This window comes from Rattus norvegicus, chromosome 19, assembly GCF_036323735.1.
Source record: "Rattus norvegicus strain BN/NHsdMcwi chromosome 19, GRCr8, whole genome shotgun sequence".
Lineage (NCBI taxonomy): Eukaryota > Metazoa > Chordata > Mammalia > Rodentia > Muridae > Rattus > Rattus norvegicus.
In genome coordinates, this window is record NC_086037.1 from 50,416,447 (window position 1) to 50,434,634 (window position 18,188).

General features: G+C 45.0%; 1 protein-coding gene and 1 long non-coding RNA gene across 7 annotated transcripts in view; one reads left to right on the forward strand and one right to left on the reverse strand.

Moving 5' to 3' along the window:
* Positions 1-906: 906 nt before the first annotated feature.
* Ctcfl2 (CCCTC-binding factor like 2) lies at positions 907-16,214 on the reverse strand. Of its 2 annotated transcripts, NR_176815.1 has the most exons (3): positions 15,988-16,214; positions 10,635-10,678; positions 907-2,034 (listed from the first exon to the last, which is right to left on the reverse strand). It is a non-coding gene; the product is annotated as a CCCTC-binding factor like 2 (long non-coding RNA). The 2 variants fall into 2 exon arrangements; NR_176816.1 differs by lacking the exon at positions 10,635-10,678.
* Positions 15,032-18,188, forward strand: part of Ctcf (CCCTC-binding factor) — a 49,536-nt gene continuing 46,379 nt past the window's right edge. For 4 of the 5 annotated variants that reach the window (XM_006255536.4, XM_039098033.2, XM_039098034.2 and 1 more), the window contains exon 1: positions 15,032-15,440. The gene's annotated coding sequence lies outside the window, so the exon portion shown is untranslated. 5 annotated transcript variants of the gene reach the window in all.

The window sequence follows — 18,188 nt, forward strand, 5'->3', positions numbered from 1 at the left end:
GACACGGAAGGGAACTAGTACTGAGCCTGGGAACAGGCTGAGCCTGGGAACTGTAGGAATGGATCTAAACTGCAACTGCCCCAGAGAAGGCCCTAAATATTCTAGCTCTCCTGTGGCTAGAGAGCAAAGAGAAAGCCAGCAAGGAGTGCCTGAGCGGTGGCCACCAGGGGGCAGCAGAACTGTATCAATGGTAACAGGCTCCTATATGAACCCTTTTGCCAAGACAGCTAGCTTTCTTCAGGCAGTGGACCTCAAGGAGCAACTTTAGGTTGTGGGGAGAGGGGTGAAATCTTTGGTGAGGGGAGGAGTCTGAACCTGGGAGATGGGAGACTCGGATGGCTGCCCTGTGAACCAAGACAGCAAGGTTTTCCCTCCCTGAGGCACCTCCTTTCCTGTAATAACAAACCTGTGAACTCTGTGTCCCCTCCAACAGCCAGCAGACCTTTGTTGAGGGAGTAGGACTCCCAAGAGAGGGCTTACCTGCCTCCAAGCACAGGAGTTTGTTAACCCAGGTTGGGAGACATTTGGGAGAAACATGAGGGTGGGAGAGCAGGACTTTGCTAAGAAGGTCCTGAGGAAGTTACAACACCCATGGCTAGAAAACGACCATCCATTCTCCTACCATAATTTCTATTGTCCAGGAGATTAGACATACATGAGGCCTCCCCAGTTTGAGCCCATTCTAGTGTCCCAATACTTACGGTGATAGCACTGCAGTATGCACAGTAGATAGCCAATTGGATGTCAACAGTTGCCTAGATGGGGTGGGGGTGGGGTGACCCAGATCCCTGGGGATCCTTACCCCAGAGCTTTAGAACTGCTGTGAAGAGGTTTTTGCCTGAGCCCTCACCACCACCTGCTGGGGAGGCCATGCTGAGCAAAAGAAACGGCAACAGGAAACACCTGTGAGAGGATGTTGGCAGTTCACTATAGTCTGGTGGGGGTAGGGCCGACAGAAGCCCTTACACACTGGCACAGCAGGGCAGGATAGGGGTTCAGCTTTTGGATGATCAGCAGGGGTAAAACAATTAGGTGACAGACCACACCAACGCCCATAGCTGGTTAGTTCAGAGGCAGTCCCAGAACCACCAGTAGAGTCCCTGCAGGCCTGAAGTCACAGAAAAGGCCCACTGGTGGAATAGGAATGTTCAGAGTGGTGAGAAAGTAGAATCAAACCCTGGCTGGGCAAGTCTTAGGAAAGTGAAGGCAGTGACTGGACCAGAACAACACCATAGGACAGATGGGAAAATGTCATTATTCCAGTCAGGTCAGTTCTGGCTGTCACTGAAAATCTTGGTCTCCAAAACAGGTCTTCTACAAGATCCCTATGGCCATACCTAGGCTTCTGTCCCAGCTGAGAAACGTTGAGTATGGGGTGGATAGAGTGAAATTTGGAGCACTTTTTGAGTATAGTCAGGTGAGGATCTGTCAGGGTCAGGGAAAGATCCTCAAGGCTCTGCCCTTCAAGACTTCTGGACATGGCGAAGCTCGGATTAACCACAGGACAAACAAATACTTGATGTTTCTTCTCAATTTATAACCTGAAGTCAGACTGGCAGGTCTTTGTCTGTCAGATGGTGGAAGGCATGGCTCAGCTAGCTGTCCCAGAACACTTTACTTCTTACCCTGCTTGGGAGACATTTCTTCCCCTACTCAGATTCAGGACCATTGGGAGCTTGCTGCCCCAGTTAGTGGGAGATTCATGATTTATCAAGAGTCACAGGTATCAAGGCAAAGAAAGTCTGTGCCTAGAAGGGGCAAATGGAAAGGGGTTTCCAAGACCTATAACACGGGTCTCATCATTTCAGGCCACCTAGGTCACAGCCATGCCCTGGCCATCATCTTCAGAATTCTGCACGGAGGAAATTGACATGTGCGCACTGCAAAAGATGGGCTAGGCTGAGGCGGTTCAGGATACAGTTTATTGTGTTGGTGGCTGCAGGGTTTTCCTTCCATTCCCCTCCTTTCCTCTTTCCCTCTTCCAACCTTATCTTTTCTTCTTGTTTCACACTCTTCTTTCTCATGAATTCAAAGCTGCAGTAACCAAAAAGAAGAAAACGCATGTTTATGCAGGCAGAGAAGCAGATGGGCTGGCGCATAGGAAGAGGGCTGCTTCTGTCTCCCCCACAGAGCGGGGGTGCCTTCCTTGTGCGATCTTGAGTCTGGTATGTGGGCACAATTTGCTGAGACACATGAGATGTTCTCTGCTTTCTCTCCATCCCCTCAGAAAGAAGTGTACTATTCAGACTACCCATCCCCCATGGATAGAAGGCTCTTGGGGGACTGGAGAGATAGCTCAGCAGTTAAGAGCACTCCTGGTCGGGGTTGGGGATTTAGCTCAGTGGTAGAGCGCTTGCCTAGGAAGCGCAAGGCCCTGGGTTCGGTCCCCAGCTCCGGAAAAAAAGAACCAAAAAAAAAAAAAAAAAAAAAAAAGAGCACTCCTGGTCTTACAAAGGACCTGGGTTCAGTTCCCAAAATCACAACTATCTCTAGGCACATACAGACATACAGCCAAAATACTCATACATATAAATCTTTTTTTAAAAAAGGTTCTTGGCGTGGATGCTGGGCTAAGCTTTTCAGGATGTGGCTAATATGAGAAGGTGAGATTGGAAAGACTCCAGCTCCTCTTCTAAAACTTAAGGAAGCACAATATATTATTTAGAAAATTAGGCTGCAATGGCCTGCAGTGACATCCAGAACCAGTTGCCTCTGAACTTATAATTCCAGACATATGGCCATACAGTAAACGCTGACTTAGAGTAGCTGAATAAGCAGTCACTTAGCTAATTACTATCCATGTTCCTAGTTACTTCTCTGCCCTCTTCACTCCTCCTCCTCAGACAGCCCTTAGATATCACTCCACAGAGTTGTACTCTCTTGAAACACAGGACTCTCATCCATATGCTGAGGCTGATGTCAGTGACTCAGTTTTTGCTTCATTTCTGTGACTCCCAACTACGGACTGGATACTTCCTTGTGAACATCCAAAGCATTTCAAATTCAACAGCCCGAAGCCTACTCTGTGCACTTCTTGGACCTGTCTGTCCAGGATGCAGAAAGATTTCTAAAACTCTAATCTACCACTACAAGCCTTCTTTCCTCTACAGAAAAGAGCCGAGCCCACCCCACCTGGCTCACAAAGCCCTTTGGGTCTGTTCCAGTCTGGACCCTCATCTCTACTGTAACTACTTGCTCTGCCCTGCAGCTTTACTGAGCCACTTGCAGGCTTCCTTACACCTGAGCCACTCCTTCTGGGATCTATTATTTTCACCCTTACATAGCCTTGCTCAAGCCAATCCCCTAAAAAGCTTCAACATAGACATACTTCCCTTTGGAGTTATACCTTTGCTGGGTTGTGTCAACAAATGCTTGTAATAGTGGATTGCTGTGATTTCAAAACCAGCCAGGCTAACACAGTGATTTCCAAGCCTGCTTGGCTTATACTTCCACTCTATTGTATTAATCACACTTCACTGCAATTGCGTATTTCCTTTGTAACCTCTGGTGTGTGCATAATTACCCTGACGAGTCTACTAAGCAGCTGGCACCACACGGATCTGAGGATGGCCAATAGGAGTCTTTTAATCTTTTCATTTTGTCCTAGAAATTGCTCTGTAGACCAGGCTGGCCTTGAACTCAGAGATCCACCTTCTAAGTGCTGGGATTAAAGGTGTGTGCCATCACCTAGTCTTTTCTGTTTTTAAAAGATTTATTTGGGCTGGAGAGATGGCTCAGAGGTTAAGAGCACCGACTGCTCTTCCAGAGGTCCTGAGTTCAAATCCCAGCAACCACATGGTGGTTCACACCCATCTGTAATGGGATCTGATGCCCTCTTCTGATGTGTCTGAAGACAGCGACAGTGTACTTATATATAATAAATAAATAAATCTTAAAAAAAAAAAGATTTATTTATTTAGTATAGGAGTACACAGCGACAGTGTACTTATATATAATAAATAAATAAATCTTAAAAAAAAGATTTATTTATTTAGTATAGGAGTACACTGTAGCTATCTTCAGACACACCAGAAGAGAGCATCGGATCCCATTACGGAGGGTTGTGAGCCACCATGTGGTTGCTGGGATTTGAACTCAGGACCTCTGGAAGAGCAGTCGGTGCTCTTAACCACTGAGCCATCTCTCCAGCCCCGTTTTTTTTTTTTTTTTTTTTTTTTTTTTTTAAGTGCTGGGAATTGAACCCAGGGCTTACTAGCCAAGTGCTCTACCACTAAGCTCTCACTTTCCACCCAACCTTCTTTTTTTTTTTTTCTTTTTTTTCAGAGCTGGGGACCGAACCCAGGGCCTTGCACTTGCTAGGCAAGTGCTCTACCACTGAGCTAAATTCCCAACATCCCCCCCCCCTTTTTTTTAAAGATTTATTTATTTTATGTATGTGAGTACACTGTTGCTGTCTTCAGACACACCAGAAAAGGGTACCAGATCCTGTTACTGATGGTTGTGAGCCACCAGGTGGTTGCTGGGAATTGAACTCAGGACCTCTGCAAGAGGTCAAGTCAGTTAAGAGTTAAGTCATTGCTCTTAACTGCTGAGCCATCTCAGCCCCTAACCCCCTTCTTAAAATGCTTTATTGGCAACCTACATTCTAAGTGGTTCAACCTCTTAAAGTGCACAATCTGTTAGACATGGTGCTACAAGCTTGTAATCATACACTTGAGTGGCTAAGGAAGGAGGGATGGGAGTTCAAAGACATCCTCAGCTACACAGTAAGTTTAAGGCTAATCTAAACTACTTGAGATTCTGTCCCATACAAAACAGTGTATGAGTGTACTGTAGGTATTTTCAGGCACACCAGAAGAAGGCATCAGATACCATTACAGATGGTTGTGAGCCACCATGTGGTTGCTGGGAATTGAACTCAGGACCCCTGAAGAGCAGCCAGTGCTCTTAACCTCTGAGCCATCTCCCCAGTCCACAAAACAATTTTTTAAGGTTTATTTATTTTATGTATGTGTGTACACTGTCACTGTCTTCAGACACACCAGAAGAGTGTATTGGATCCCATTATAGATAGTTGTGAGTCATCATGTGGGTGCTAGGACTTGAACTAAGAAACTCTTGACCATTTGCCCTCTTGACCACTGTATCATCTCTTCAGCCCCACAAAACATTTTTTTTTCTTTTCTTTTTTTCGGAGCTGGGGACCGAACCCAGGGCCTTGCGCTTCCTAGGTAAGCGCTCTACCACTGAGCTAAATCCCCAGCCCCTAATCTTAGCACTTGGAAGGCAGAAGCAGGCAGATCTCTGCAAGTTCAAGGCCAGCCTGGTCTACATAAGTGAGCTCTAGGACAGTCAGAGCTACATATCAAGACGCTGTCTCAAACAAAAGAAACCACCAAATTTTTAAAATTAAACAATAAAGCATACAATTCAATTATGCCTGAAAGTACAAAGGCCTTTTTTTTTTTAAGATTTATCTTTTATTACATATAAGTACATTGTAACTGTCTTCAGACATAGCAGAAGAGGGTATCAGATCTCATTACAGATGGTTGTGACCCACCATGTGGTTGCTCATATTTGAACTTAGGACCTCTGGAAGAGCAGTCAGTGCTCTTAACCACTGAGCCATCTCTCCAGTCCAAGTGCAAGGGTCTTAATGCCAGCTACTTGGGGGCCTCCGGGAGAAGCAGTGCTTGGGCTATAAAGTGAGATGTGGGTGTCCATCCTGGATAACTTAGCAAGACCAGGTCTTAAAATAAAGTTAAAGAGTGGGCAAACTTGGAATGTAGCTTATTGGTAGGGTGTTTGCCTAGAACAGACAAAACCCTCCATTAAATCCCCAGTACTGTAATAAAGCATCCAACCTAATGGCTTTGGATATATTCAGTTTTGTAACCAATGACCAAATTTTACAATATTTTTATCTACCCATAAAAGAACGTTACTCCCTTTTTGCTATTTCTCCATCAGCCCCTACATAGACCTAGACATTTAGAAATCTATTTTCTGCCCCTACAGATTTGTTTATCCTGTATATTTTTTCACAAATGGAATCAGATCATGTCTTACCAACTTACCTGATTCTAAGATATATCTGGGAATTCAGTGAGTCTGCCACGGAGCCTGGCAATTACTCTCTGATCAGCCTGCATTTCCTTATTTTTGTTGGTTTGTTTTAGGCAAGATTTCATTATATAGCCCAAGTTGGTCTTGAACCTGCCATCTTCCTGCTGCCACTTCCTGAATGCTGGGACTATAGGTATGTGCTACCATGCCTAGCTATATATAATCCCTTTACCCCTGGTACCAAAAGGCAGATACACAGAAAGTGGTCAAGCAATGTCTTTTAGACTCTTGAGATTACTTAGTGGGTAAAAGCATGTGCTGTAGAAGCCTGGTGACACAAGTCAGATCCCTGTAATCCACACGGTAGGACAAAGAACCTGTTCCTTTACGCTATCCTTTGACCTCCACAACATCTGGCACAGGCATAGGCATGTATGTAAACAAGATAAATATCATATATACAACACACACACACACACACACACACACACACACACACACACACACACACGCTTTTTAAAAAGAAATGTCTTACAAGGCAAATAGCTCATACCTATAATCCTAGCACTTGGGAGATTGAGGCAGAAGGATTTCTTTTCAGTTCCAGGCCAGACTGGGCTATACTGTGGATTTCAGTCTCTAAAGACAACAATAGGGGGTTGGGGATTTAGCTCAGTGGTAGAGTGCTTGCCTAGCAAGCGCAAGGCCCTGGGTTCGGTCCCCAGCTCCGAAAAGAAAAAAAAAAAAAAAAAAGACAACAATAACAGAAATGTCTTTGAGAAATGGATATCCGTACAATCTGTCTAGCTCTGGGCTCCCTATATCCAATTTCCCAACTTATGTCTTACACCTATCTAGAATGCAACATCTAAACATTTTGAGGATGAAAATACCACATGTTTAGTGGAGAAAAGCCTGAAAATTTAGCACATCACCTGTCTCCCTTCAGCATTATCTGTCTAGAGTATGAGGCTGGGTTCTGACATATTCATAGACTATCAAATCATAGCCTCAAATATCTCTGCTATCTGTCTGCCAAGGTTGCATGATTTTCATCATTAAAGCTCTTTTTATATGGCTCAGAGGTTAAAAGTACTTTCTGCTCAAGTAAGTAAGTCTGATGAGTCTTGACGACAGCCCTTCCTTTGAGGTGAAGCAGTAGTGTCCAGCTTGCTCTCCGGTCAGAAATCTTTTTGTCCCTTCTAAACAAATCACATGGAATTAGGAGAGCAAGGGTTCAGTGAAAGAGCACATGCTTACCAGGCACAAAGTACTGAGCTTAATTCTTTTTTTAAAAGATTTTATTTATTCATTTTATATATGACGAATACACTGTCACTGTCTTCAGACACATCAGAAGAGGGCATCGGATCTCTTTACAGATGGTTGTGAGCCACCATGTGGTTGCTGGGATTTGAACTCATGACCTCTGGAAGAGCAGTCAGTGCTCTTAACCACTGAGCCATCTCTCCAGCCCAGCTTAATTCTTGATAGAGGTATCACTTCCCTTCTCTTTACTAGGTAGCCTTGGAGTGAAAGCATCATCTCCAGAGAGCTACTACAGAAGTAGAAACGTCGAGCTAGGTGCTGCAGTGTACAACTGTAATTCTAGCACTTGGCAGGCTGAGGTAGAAGAATAATTTGAGCCTAGGATTTAAAAATCAGGTGGGATAACATATGGAGACAAAGGGGCTGTGGAAAGGGAAGGCAGGGGAGGAAGAAGAGAGGGAGGGATGGTATTGGAAATTGGGCCTGCTGGCAGAAGCCTTTAATCTTAGCTACACCAGAGCCTGAAAAGTTTAAGGGCAGTCTGGGTAAGAAAGTGAATTTTAGAGAGGCCAGCAACTTAGTAGAATCCTGCCTTCAAATAAAAAGCAAAAAAGGGCTAGAGATATAGTTCAACAGTAAAGCACCTGCCTAAGGTGCCCAAGGCCACACGTTAAACCCAATATACAAAGGGGAGAGAAATAAGAAAAAGATGATGAAGGAAATGCTATCTGAGGTCTAATGGAGGGAGGGAGGAACCCAGGGCAGCTAGTAAGAGAATAAGAACACTGAGAAAAGTGTGGTGAAACACGTGCATTTCGTTCTGGTTTTGAATAAGTAACTTCTTTCTTTTTCCTTTTCTGTTTCTTTTGAAACAAGCCCTCCAGCCTGTCCTAGAACTCACAATATTGGCCAGATTGGTCTCAACCTCACAATCCTCCCGCCTGAGCTTCCTGGGTGCTGGCATTACAGTTGTGTACCACTTCACCTAGCTCATTTCCTCAATTTAAGATAAAACTAGGCTAGGCATGGTGGGGTACACCTAGAGTCCCAGAACATTTGAAAAGGCAGTCACTAAGGTATTTTGTAAATGGTTGTGATGCATTACAGAAAGCTAATCAATCAATACCTGAGAAATGCAGAGAGTAAAACCTAGAAATAACCTACTTCCCAAGCATGGGTTTCGGGTACTTGAAAGGGCGATTATTTCGACTGTAAAGAACAGGAGTAAAGAACAGGAGTCCAAAGAAAGAAGACATCGATAAGAGAAGAAATTCTTGGGGTCTGGGCAGGAGATAATGTCTTTAAAATGTTAGTAGTTGTTTTGGCAGCTGATGTGCATGGACACTGAGAGCTTTCCAAACATTTTATGAGGTTCAGCTTCACACCTACAGGGCCTGACACGGGCTGACCCACTGTCCTCAGATATATTTATATATTTTATGCCCTTACCATGCTCTTTACCTTACATGCCTCATTGTTCACCTATTAATACCGTTGCAGCATTTTAGATCCAGCTGAAGTGAGATGCTGCTAGAACGATCCTCTTCTTCACATTCTTTTTACTGTGACTCCATTTCTTCCCTTTTTAAAGTTGTTGTTTCTAATGTGCATGAGTGTTTGTCTACATGTACTTATGGCTACTATATGCATTCCTGGTGCCAGATACTCTGGCACTGGAGATACAGGCAGCTGTCATCTGCCATGTGGGCCTGGGAACTGACCCAGGTCCTCTGAATAAGCAGGTGCTCTTAAGTGCTGAGCTATCTCTCCAGACCCAGATGTTGCATTTTTTTTTTTTTTTTTTACATTTAAACTTTTAAGTTCAAGGGCAACAAGCACTTCTTGAATCCAGTGCTCCAAACAAGGAGCTGCAAAGGCTTAACTGGAGCTGAAGGTGTAGTTCATAGGCACCATGCTATTCTAGCATCCTAGTGTGCCCAAGGCCCTGGGGTCAATTCAAAAGAAAAGAAAAGAAAGAGAGGGAGGGAGAGAAGGAGAGAAAAGGAGGAAGAGGAGGAGGAATATGAGAGAATCTGATGAACTGGATGGATCATGTCATATCTAATACATGTTCTCAATATGTTCAAAGGCAACAGAAAATTCTCATGTATTCCTAGGCCCAATACTAGTGGTTCTCGATCTGTGGGTCCTGACCCCCCTGGGGGGGAGGTTAAAAAATTCTTTCACAGGGGTCAACAAAACCCTTAGAAAAACACATATTTACATTGCAACTCTCAAGAGCAGGAAAGGCACAGTTATGAAGTAGTAACAAAAATAATTTTATGGTTAGGGGTCAACACAACAAGTGGAACTGTGCTAAAGAATGCCAGCATTAGGAAGGTTGACAGCCACTGTCCTACACCAAAGCAAAGCTTCTTGTCTATTTTTAACACATTGCTCTTTCCTTTGTTGATTTCCCCTCCTCCTTTTTTAGACAAGGTCTTAATGTATAGCTCAGATTGGCTTCCAATTCATGATCCTTCTGCCTCAGCCTCTCAAATGCTGGGATTACAGGTGCACATCACCATACTTGGCTGACTTACAGTGCCAACTTTATTTATTTGGTCTCACTACAGATCCACCTCAGATCCTCACAGATGCTAGATAAAGTATTGTACCACCAAGTTACCATGGAGCTACAATAGCACACCTTTTGCCAGCATAGACACCAGTTTACAGATAAGCACTTTGCTTATCTGTCATGTTCAGACACCCAACCCTTAAAAATTTGAAATTACTTTTAGGAATCTGCTCCCACCAAAGAGGCTGAGGGAGGTTCTAAAATATGGTGACATCACTAAAACCATATGGTAAACTGGGCAGTTATCTGCTAAAAGGCTCTGACCAACCTCCATGGACCACAAGCCTAAGTGAAAGCCCCTGGGAAGGACCCTTGTGGTGGCTGTTCCTGGTTGTCAACATGACTATATCTGGAATGAAACACGATCCTGAATCGGAGGGCACTCCTGTGATCTAGATCTTGAGGCTAGAAAACACAAGTTTCTGACCTAGATTTTTTTTTGTTTTTTAAAATTTATTTATTTTATGTATGTGAGTACACTGTAGCTGTCTTCAGGCACACCAGAAGAGGGCATCAGATCTCATTACAGATGGTTATGAGCCACCATATGGTTGCTGGGAATTTAACTCAGGACCTCTGGAAAAGTAGTCAGTGCTCTTAACCGCTACGCCATCTCTCCAGCCCCTGACCTGGATCTTGACATGGAGATCTTGAGGTATAGTGGCCACAAAAAGAGACTGAGGCAAGGAGATCTCTGAGTATGAGGTTTTCGTTGGACAAAACAAGCCTCAGATCTAGACATGGTGGTACATACCTTAATCTGAGTCATACCTTCTGCTGGAGGCCTCCATAGGGTCACTGGAAGAAGGAAGATACATTTTTTTTCGACTATTTGCACTTACTTGCCAGCACATCTGTTCGAACCTACTTCTACAGAAGACCAGATTAAATAACTCGCCTTGTGGGACTGAGCAACTACTAGATTCTTGGACTTCCTATCCACAGCTGCCCATTGTTGGGTTATTTGGACTTTACACTGTCATTCATCACAATAAATTCACTTAATATATAGAGATATTCCATAAGTTCTGTAACTCTAGAGAACCCTGACTAACACACCCCTTCCTTACATTCTCCAATGGTGAAATGACTTACCAGGTAAGAGTGCTTGAGACCATGAGACCATATCTGAGAACCTTAAGTTTCACTCCTGAGATCCACATTGCAGAAGAGAACCAATGGCTGCAAGTTGTTCTCTAATCCCCACATGTACCCTGGCATACGTGCATGTGCACACATATATAAAATAAATAAAATGTAATAATTTCTCTTAAAGTAATGGGGTGTTCTTATAACCTATTCTTCCTAAATGATAACCCTAACAATACTAAACATATATATTTTTTCCAGTCTATATCACATTTTACAATATTCTAAAACTATCCTTTATGAGCCAGGAATGGCGGCTCATGCCTGTAATCCTAGAAGGAAAGATAAAAGGGATTATTATAAATTCAATTTGAGGTCACTTCAGGCTAAAAAGTGGGTAAAAGGCCAGCCAGGGCTATATAACAAGACCCTATCATAAAACAAAACAAAACAAAATATACCCCCAAACAAAATATACCCCCAAAATCCCAATTATTCATAAAAATAATACACAGGGGCTAGCACGATGGCTTAGCTGGTAAAGGTATTTGCCACCAAGCTTGATAACTTAAGTTCCAACCCCAGGGCCCACAAGGTAAAAAGAATTTACTTCTGCAAGTTGTCCTTTGACCCACACACATAAGCATGCTCACCCCCCCCCCCCTCCAGTAAATAAATAAGTATCTCCCAGTTTCCTTCATCAATTTTCTGCATAGGGTGGTTTTGGTTAGTATTTCAGGAAACAAGTCTGCTTTTATTATTTTTCAGTTCTGGGGATTAAATCTAGGGCCTTAAACATGTTAGGTAGTCTGCTACTGAGCCATACTCCCCAGGCCCTGCTCTTACTATCCTAACTGTCTCTCATAATATGAATCTTCCCCCTCAGCTTGTCTCTTTCTAGCTTGAAATGTCTTGTTCTTTGGTTTGGCTTTCCTTTCCTTACTCTTTGGAAATGATTGCACAAAGTAGGACACATCAGGATTTCCTATAAGAAAGAAAACATCCTTTAGTTCCTTCCTATGTGATTTCAGCATTTTCTCAGCTAATAGAACAGCACATAGGTTTTTTTGCTTTTTTTTTTTTTTTTCCCAGAAAGCAGTCCTAAGGTTACTTGGACCCTATTCCTGACTTCTGATACCTCAGAGGTCAAACCCAGTAACAACAGCTGAAGTGTCATTTTTTTCCTTCCTTCCAAAGACACAGTCTTTATCTGTCCACATGTCAACTATTATTGTTAATTACTCCCAAGGTAGTCTCAGATAAAGGTTCAGGTGAAGGTACTTGAAGAGAGGTTAAAGATTTATTTTTTACTTATAATGCTAGGATAAAACCCAGGTCAGGTCCTCGGGCATGTTAGGCAAGCATTCCATCACAGAGCTACGTCCGCATCCCAGAAACTAATGATTTAGACTTCAGTCAGCATTATTATTGTTTCTGATATCTAAGTTCCAAAGTGAACCAGGCATCAATCTCTTCAGTAGAGAGAATGTAAAGTGCAAATATCTCAGCTATCTGTATTCAAAGTTTTCTCTTTAAATCTATCTTTTTCTTATCTTTGAGTCCTAAAGTGTACATAAGAGACAAATGTGATGGGCTGAAGAGATGGCTCAGTGGTTAAGAGCACTGAATGTTCTTCCAAAGGTCCTGAGTTCAATTCCAAGCAACCACATGGTGGCTTACAACCATCTGTAATAGGATGCTCTTTTCTGAAGTGTATGAAGACCAACTACAGTGTACTCACATATAAATAAAATAAATAAATCTTTTAAAAAATAGAGATAATTGTAATATTTTAGTTCCTAGGGGGGAAAAAGAGATGTGTGTAAAAATTTCAAGTATTTCACACATTTAAAAAACAGTATTTTACATAGGGCTAAGAGTGAAAAAATTGGTGTCCAGATATTGAGAAACCAAATATCCCTTTTTTTAATGTTTGTATTCAAGAAGCTGAATGCAGGTTAAAAAAGTGGTCTAACGGTTAGCAGCACTGGCTGCTCTTCCAAAGGACCTAGGTTTAGCACCCACGTGTTGGAATATCACATTCTGTTAACTCCAGTTCCAGGGGATGCATCTCTTCTCTTCTGGCCTCCATGGGCATTTCATACACATGGTACACAGACACATACATGAAGGCAAAACACCCATATAGATAAATTAAAAAAAAATACAACCATTTTTAAAAGCTGAACGCTACTGGAGAAAAAGCACATACTGGGTCATCTGGTTTAACTCTAAACTCATGATCACAAGCCTCAAATGGGCACCATATCCCAGCAGGGCTGTTCTACTAAGATCTTAGGTTTCCTCCTTTGTTAGCCTTATAATCAATGGGACCTTCCTTTCCAAGATCATTTCTCCATATATCCTCTCATTGACTTCAGTCCTTTGAGGTCAAGCAAGTGTTCCTTTCCCTACATCACCTCTGATATAGGGGTTAATTAAAATGCTTGGGATTAATACCATCTCTTGTAGCAAGTTAGTAAGTTTGTTTTTTGTGACGGGTTTCTCTGTGTAGCACTGGCTGTTCTGTAACTACCTCCGTAGAGCAGGCTGGCCTTGAACTCAAAGTGATCTTCCTGCCTCTACCTCCCAAGTATCGGGATTAAATGTGTGAGCCATCTCCACCTGATCTCTACCACTTTTTAAAACATCCCCACTGAACTGAGATGAAACTCAGTGGCAGAGCACTTGCCCTGTGAATGGCCCTGGGTTGGATTCTTACCACCAAAAGGGAAACAAAACTCCTCCCTGACCTCACATCCTTCTGCACATACCCCAAATGTCTGCTCCACCCACAGCAAAACTCAAGTTGTCTTCACGTACTGTCTCATTTCCTTACTCTCCTGTTTACTTTTTTAACCCATTCTACTCAGGTTAACATCTTCAGTTAGTCCATATGAGTCAAGTTAAAGTCACCACAATATCTTCCAGTTATTTCCGAGGTAACAAACTCAATAGCTAAGCCTCTGTCTCAGCACCTGAAAACAGAAACCTCTCTTCCTGCCTCGACTTACTTCTGGGCTTGGATTCTACAATTCAACACTCTAGACTTGATTTTCTGTTCACTTCCTTCTCTATTATCCTCTAATCTTGGAATTTCTCTTCTATCTTTCCTTTAAGTTAAGTCATAATCTGAAAGCTCAAAAGTGGTTGAATGGGCTCAAGATGTTTAAATACATCGGCATTGGTTGCTGACATTTGAACATTTGGATTTTACATACTTCTGGGTTACTACCCAACTTTCTACTTCTTTTGAGGGAATAAACAATATCTGTTGATAATGGGCCAGCGTTCCTACAACACAACATAGACAGATATGAATAGAGCAGAAGAAGCTAAGCTCCCTTGCTGCTAGGTGCATTTGTTATCCAAACAGCTAAAGCAAGAGAATTGGGATTACAGTCCAGAGTCACATTCCAAGGCCATGGGGGGAGAGGAAATCATTAAAACACCTGGCAATAGGGTCTTCCCAAGAGAGGGAAGAGATTAAGGACCACCGACTGGGAACAGAAATAGAAATAACCGTCTTAAAAACATAGACGTCCACAGTGATAAATACAGCTAAAGACGACTGCTGTGGTCTGCTCTGTCTCCGGACTGAGGTGACTCTGTCCTAGTTCTCTTAATTTCACATCCGGTTTTATAAGGCCCTTTTCTTGGGAGGAAGATTACCAAAAACCCTTGGGCAAAGCCCCTTAGCCGTCGATCTTGAGCACTGGACAAGTGGAGAAGTGAGAGAGTGCGGGAACTCACTGGGTTTTACTCGCCGGCGGGACAGGGTGCAGAACTAACCCGGGGTTGGACCGAGCTGGGGCGGAGACTAGGCAGGGCCGAAACTTGGCGCTTCCTCGACCCCACGGCCCAGCCCCGCGCGCTCACTTCAGCTAACCGTAGTCCTCCCGCCCTTCACAGCTTTGAAGGAAAGACAGAGCTAAGGAATCAGGGCAACTAGGCGGAGATCCGATTGCCCAGAAGCCTCAAGCCTCCGCCCAGGAAGCCCCACCCAACGGGAACCAGGACGCCTCCGCGCCAGCAAAGCCCACGCGCGACCGGGTGAGGGCGCGGAAGGGCGCGTGCGGCGTGACGACGCGACTCGCGGCGCATCTCGTGACGCCATCGCGCCTGCTTTTGAAAGTTGGCGCCCGGGGCCGCCTCCCATGCTGCCCTGCGCCAACCCCTCCCCTCACCTTTCCTCCCCCGCCCTCAACTCGCCGCCGGCCGGCCCCCCCACCCGTCTCTTCCCTTATCAGCACCCGCGGCCCCGGCAGCGCCGACGCAGGCGCATTGCACTGCGCCGCCGCCATTTTGTGTCCGAGCCTGTGGAGCGATTAAACCGTGCGCGGAGCTGCTTCTTTGGCGGCAGCGGCGACAGCAGTAGCCAGTGCAGGCACGCGGAGCTGGCCGGGGACGCCAGGTGGCCGGAGCGGTGGAGCGGCGGCGGAGCGGGCGCCGCGGGGGGTGTGGCGCGAAGGTAAGGGGGCCCGGGGTGGAGGAGGTTTCGCGGGCCGCCTCTAGGTGTCACGATGGGGCCGCTCCGGTCGGCGCTGGCTGCAGCCCGGCGCCAGCGCCGCCGCCGGGGGGTGTTTGTCTCCCTCTACCGTCCCTGCTGCGGCGCGGCCGCCGCCATTGCCCGGCGCCGCCGCCAGGGCCTGGCCAACCCCCTCCACGCCCGCCCGCTAGCTTCCCTCCTCCCAACATGGTAGGCCTCTGGCGGCGGTGGCGACAGAGGCCTGCGCGCTCGGCGACTCCATTTTCCTTCCTTTGTCTCTACCCTCGAGGCCGGCTTTTGGCCCGGCTGATCTTTGGGCCACGGCCCGCCCTCTGCCCTCCGCCCCTCCCGCGACGGGTACCCCTAACGAGGCTGGACTTCTGAGGCACGGTTGACGCGCTTGCTTCGCCTAGGGGTTCTGGACCCTCTGCCGGCCGCTTAGCCAGGTCCCGGAACCGTGTGGGTGTCGGGTCCCGACCTACGCACCTCGGACTGCCCATCTTCAAGTCCACCCGGTCCCGGAACCTACCCGGTCGCCCTGCGTGCTTTTTCCAGCAGTTGGGGTGCTCTCTAGTTTCTCGTAGCCCGATCATCGCCGCTGCCGGTCTCCGTCGCCGCCGAGTGTCGCAGGCGGCGCTGCTGTGGCTGGGAGCAGAGGGACCCCTGAGCTGCCGAGAGCTCCCTCTGCAAGGCTGGCTGAGCTGCTCGCGCCTCGACGCCGAGCGGGCGGGGGAACGCGCGCTCGCCGCCCCCGCCGGGCCCCGCTGCGCCCCCAAACTCACGCCAGGGCAGCGCACGGGACCCGGCCGGTGCGGCCCCCAATGGTGCGCGGAAAAGACAATTTCTACACCAAGTAATTTTTCTCCAGCTGTGTTCGCACTCTTCAGCCCCTTGAAACGATAGCAGTCAGACTTTGTGCGTTCAGAGATCTCAAAGGGACTGAAACTTAATTTCATTCTCAAGTGATGTGATAAACTCATAAATTCGGGAGCATGGACTGGTTGCGATTGTACAGGCGACGCTGGAGTTTGCCTTTTATTTAAAATGTCCGTACGCTAACTTCATACTCCTCTTAGGACCTGATGCTCTAGGGCTAGGCTAAGACAGTTCAACCCCTCTAGGATTGTGCAAACTGATCTAATGCGCCAGTAGGGTAGAATGAATTTACTCTTGACTACTAGACTGGTAATTTGACTGTTCGATGAAATGTGAGGGTTGATGTTGTAATTGAATCCTGGGTCACTTGCAGCAGATGGTTTATAAATATCTGTGCCTAATGTAACTACTCTTTAGTATCTGACTTCCTGTATTGAGTTTAGCATTAGGTAAACATTAGCAAAGAGGCTTACTACTTTGGAGTTTAGAAAGCTAAAATTCCAAGGCCTCCGTAGACAGGAAAAGAAATTAAACAGGGTATTTATCCTGGCTTTAAGTCTTTTGCATTTAAAAGCTTCCTTTGATAAATTGCTGGAGTAACCTTTTCATGCCCACTCATTTTATGACCAATTAGCCACTGATGTGTGACTTAGGTTCTTGAGAAAAGAAAGTCTAGGTTGACACTTTTCAGAAAGAAAAGATAATGAGGCACTTTAACACAATACACACACACACACACACACACACACACACACACACACTTCCTCTGTGTAGCTCTGGCTATTTTGGAACTCTGTAGACTACGATGGCCTCGAACTCAGATTCACCTGCTTCTGTCTTCTTTCTCGTGCTGTGGTTAAAGATGTACTCCAACGATTTGCTTCAATCTTCTTGATTGAAAGATTGTGTTGTTCACTGTGTGATTTCAGTTTGTAGATCCTGGCAACCCACATTGTATGTCATTCTTTCAACACTCCCCAGCCTTGATGCCCTCCCTCAAATGAACCTAGGATTCTCTGGCTAGTTAGGCCACACTAGCCACATTGAAATCCTATGAAACTTTGTTTTTGTGATGATTGTGCAGTCTATGCAAGTGTGCTGCCTTTGAGCTATATTCCTAGTCATTCAGCAGCACCTCAGTCCTTTTTTAATTCTCCAGAATGTTCTTCCTCACCCTCCCTCACAATAAAATTGTGCTAAATGTAGTAATCTAGTTAGAGTGCCAGCCTTAATAGAACTATTTTTTTTAAATATATTAGGCTAAACTATGACATTTATTACATTCTTTAGAGTTTTAATGTCAAGTTTGTGTTTCAGAAGTGCCATATTTTGTTTATTAAAAGAAGCTGCACAAGTTCCCAGTGGTAGCGAATACCGTACTTCAGAAGTAGAAGCAGGAATATGGGAGTTAAGTGTGGTTGGGATTTGTTTTTGTAGTATTGGGTTTGAACTCAGGGCCCTGGGTAAGCTAGGCAAGTGCTGTCTACCTCTGAGCTATTTCCTTAGCCCCTTTCTAGTTTTGAGGTAAAGTCTCATTAAGTTGTCTAGGTTGGCCTTGAAGTTACTATGTAACCTCCCATTTTCTTTTTTTTCTTTCTTTTTTTTTTTTTTTGGTTCTTTTTTTCGGAGCTGGGGACCGAACCCAGGGCCTTGTGTTTCCTAGGCAAGCGCTCTACCACTGAGCTAAATCCCCAACCCCTAGCCTCCCATTTTCAATCCTAATTCCCAAATACCTGGGATTACAAGTTTAATCCAAACACATTTAAAGTTAGGACTGGTCAGGAGTGAGTGGCTAAATTTAGTCTCCAATATTACTGGAACAAATAGCAAATATTAGCAAAGTACAATGATTCC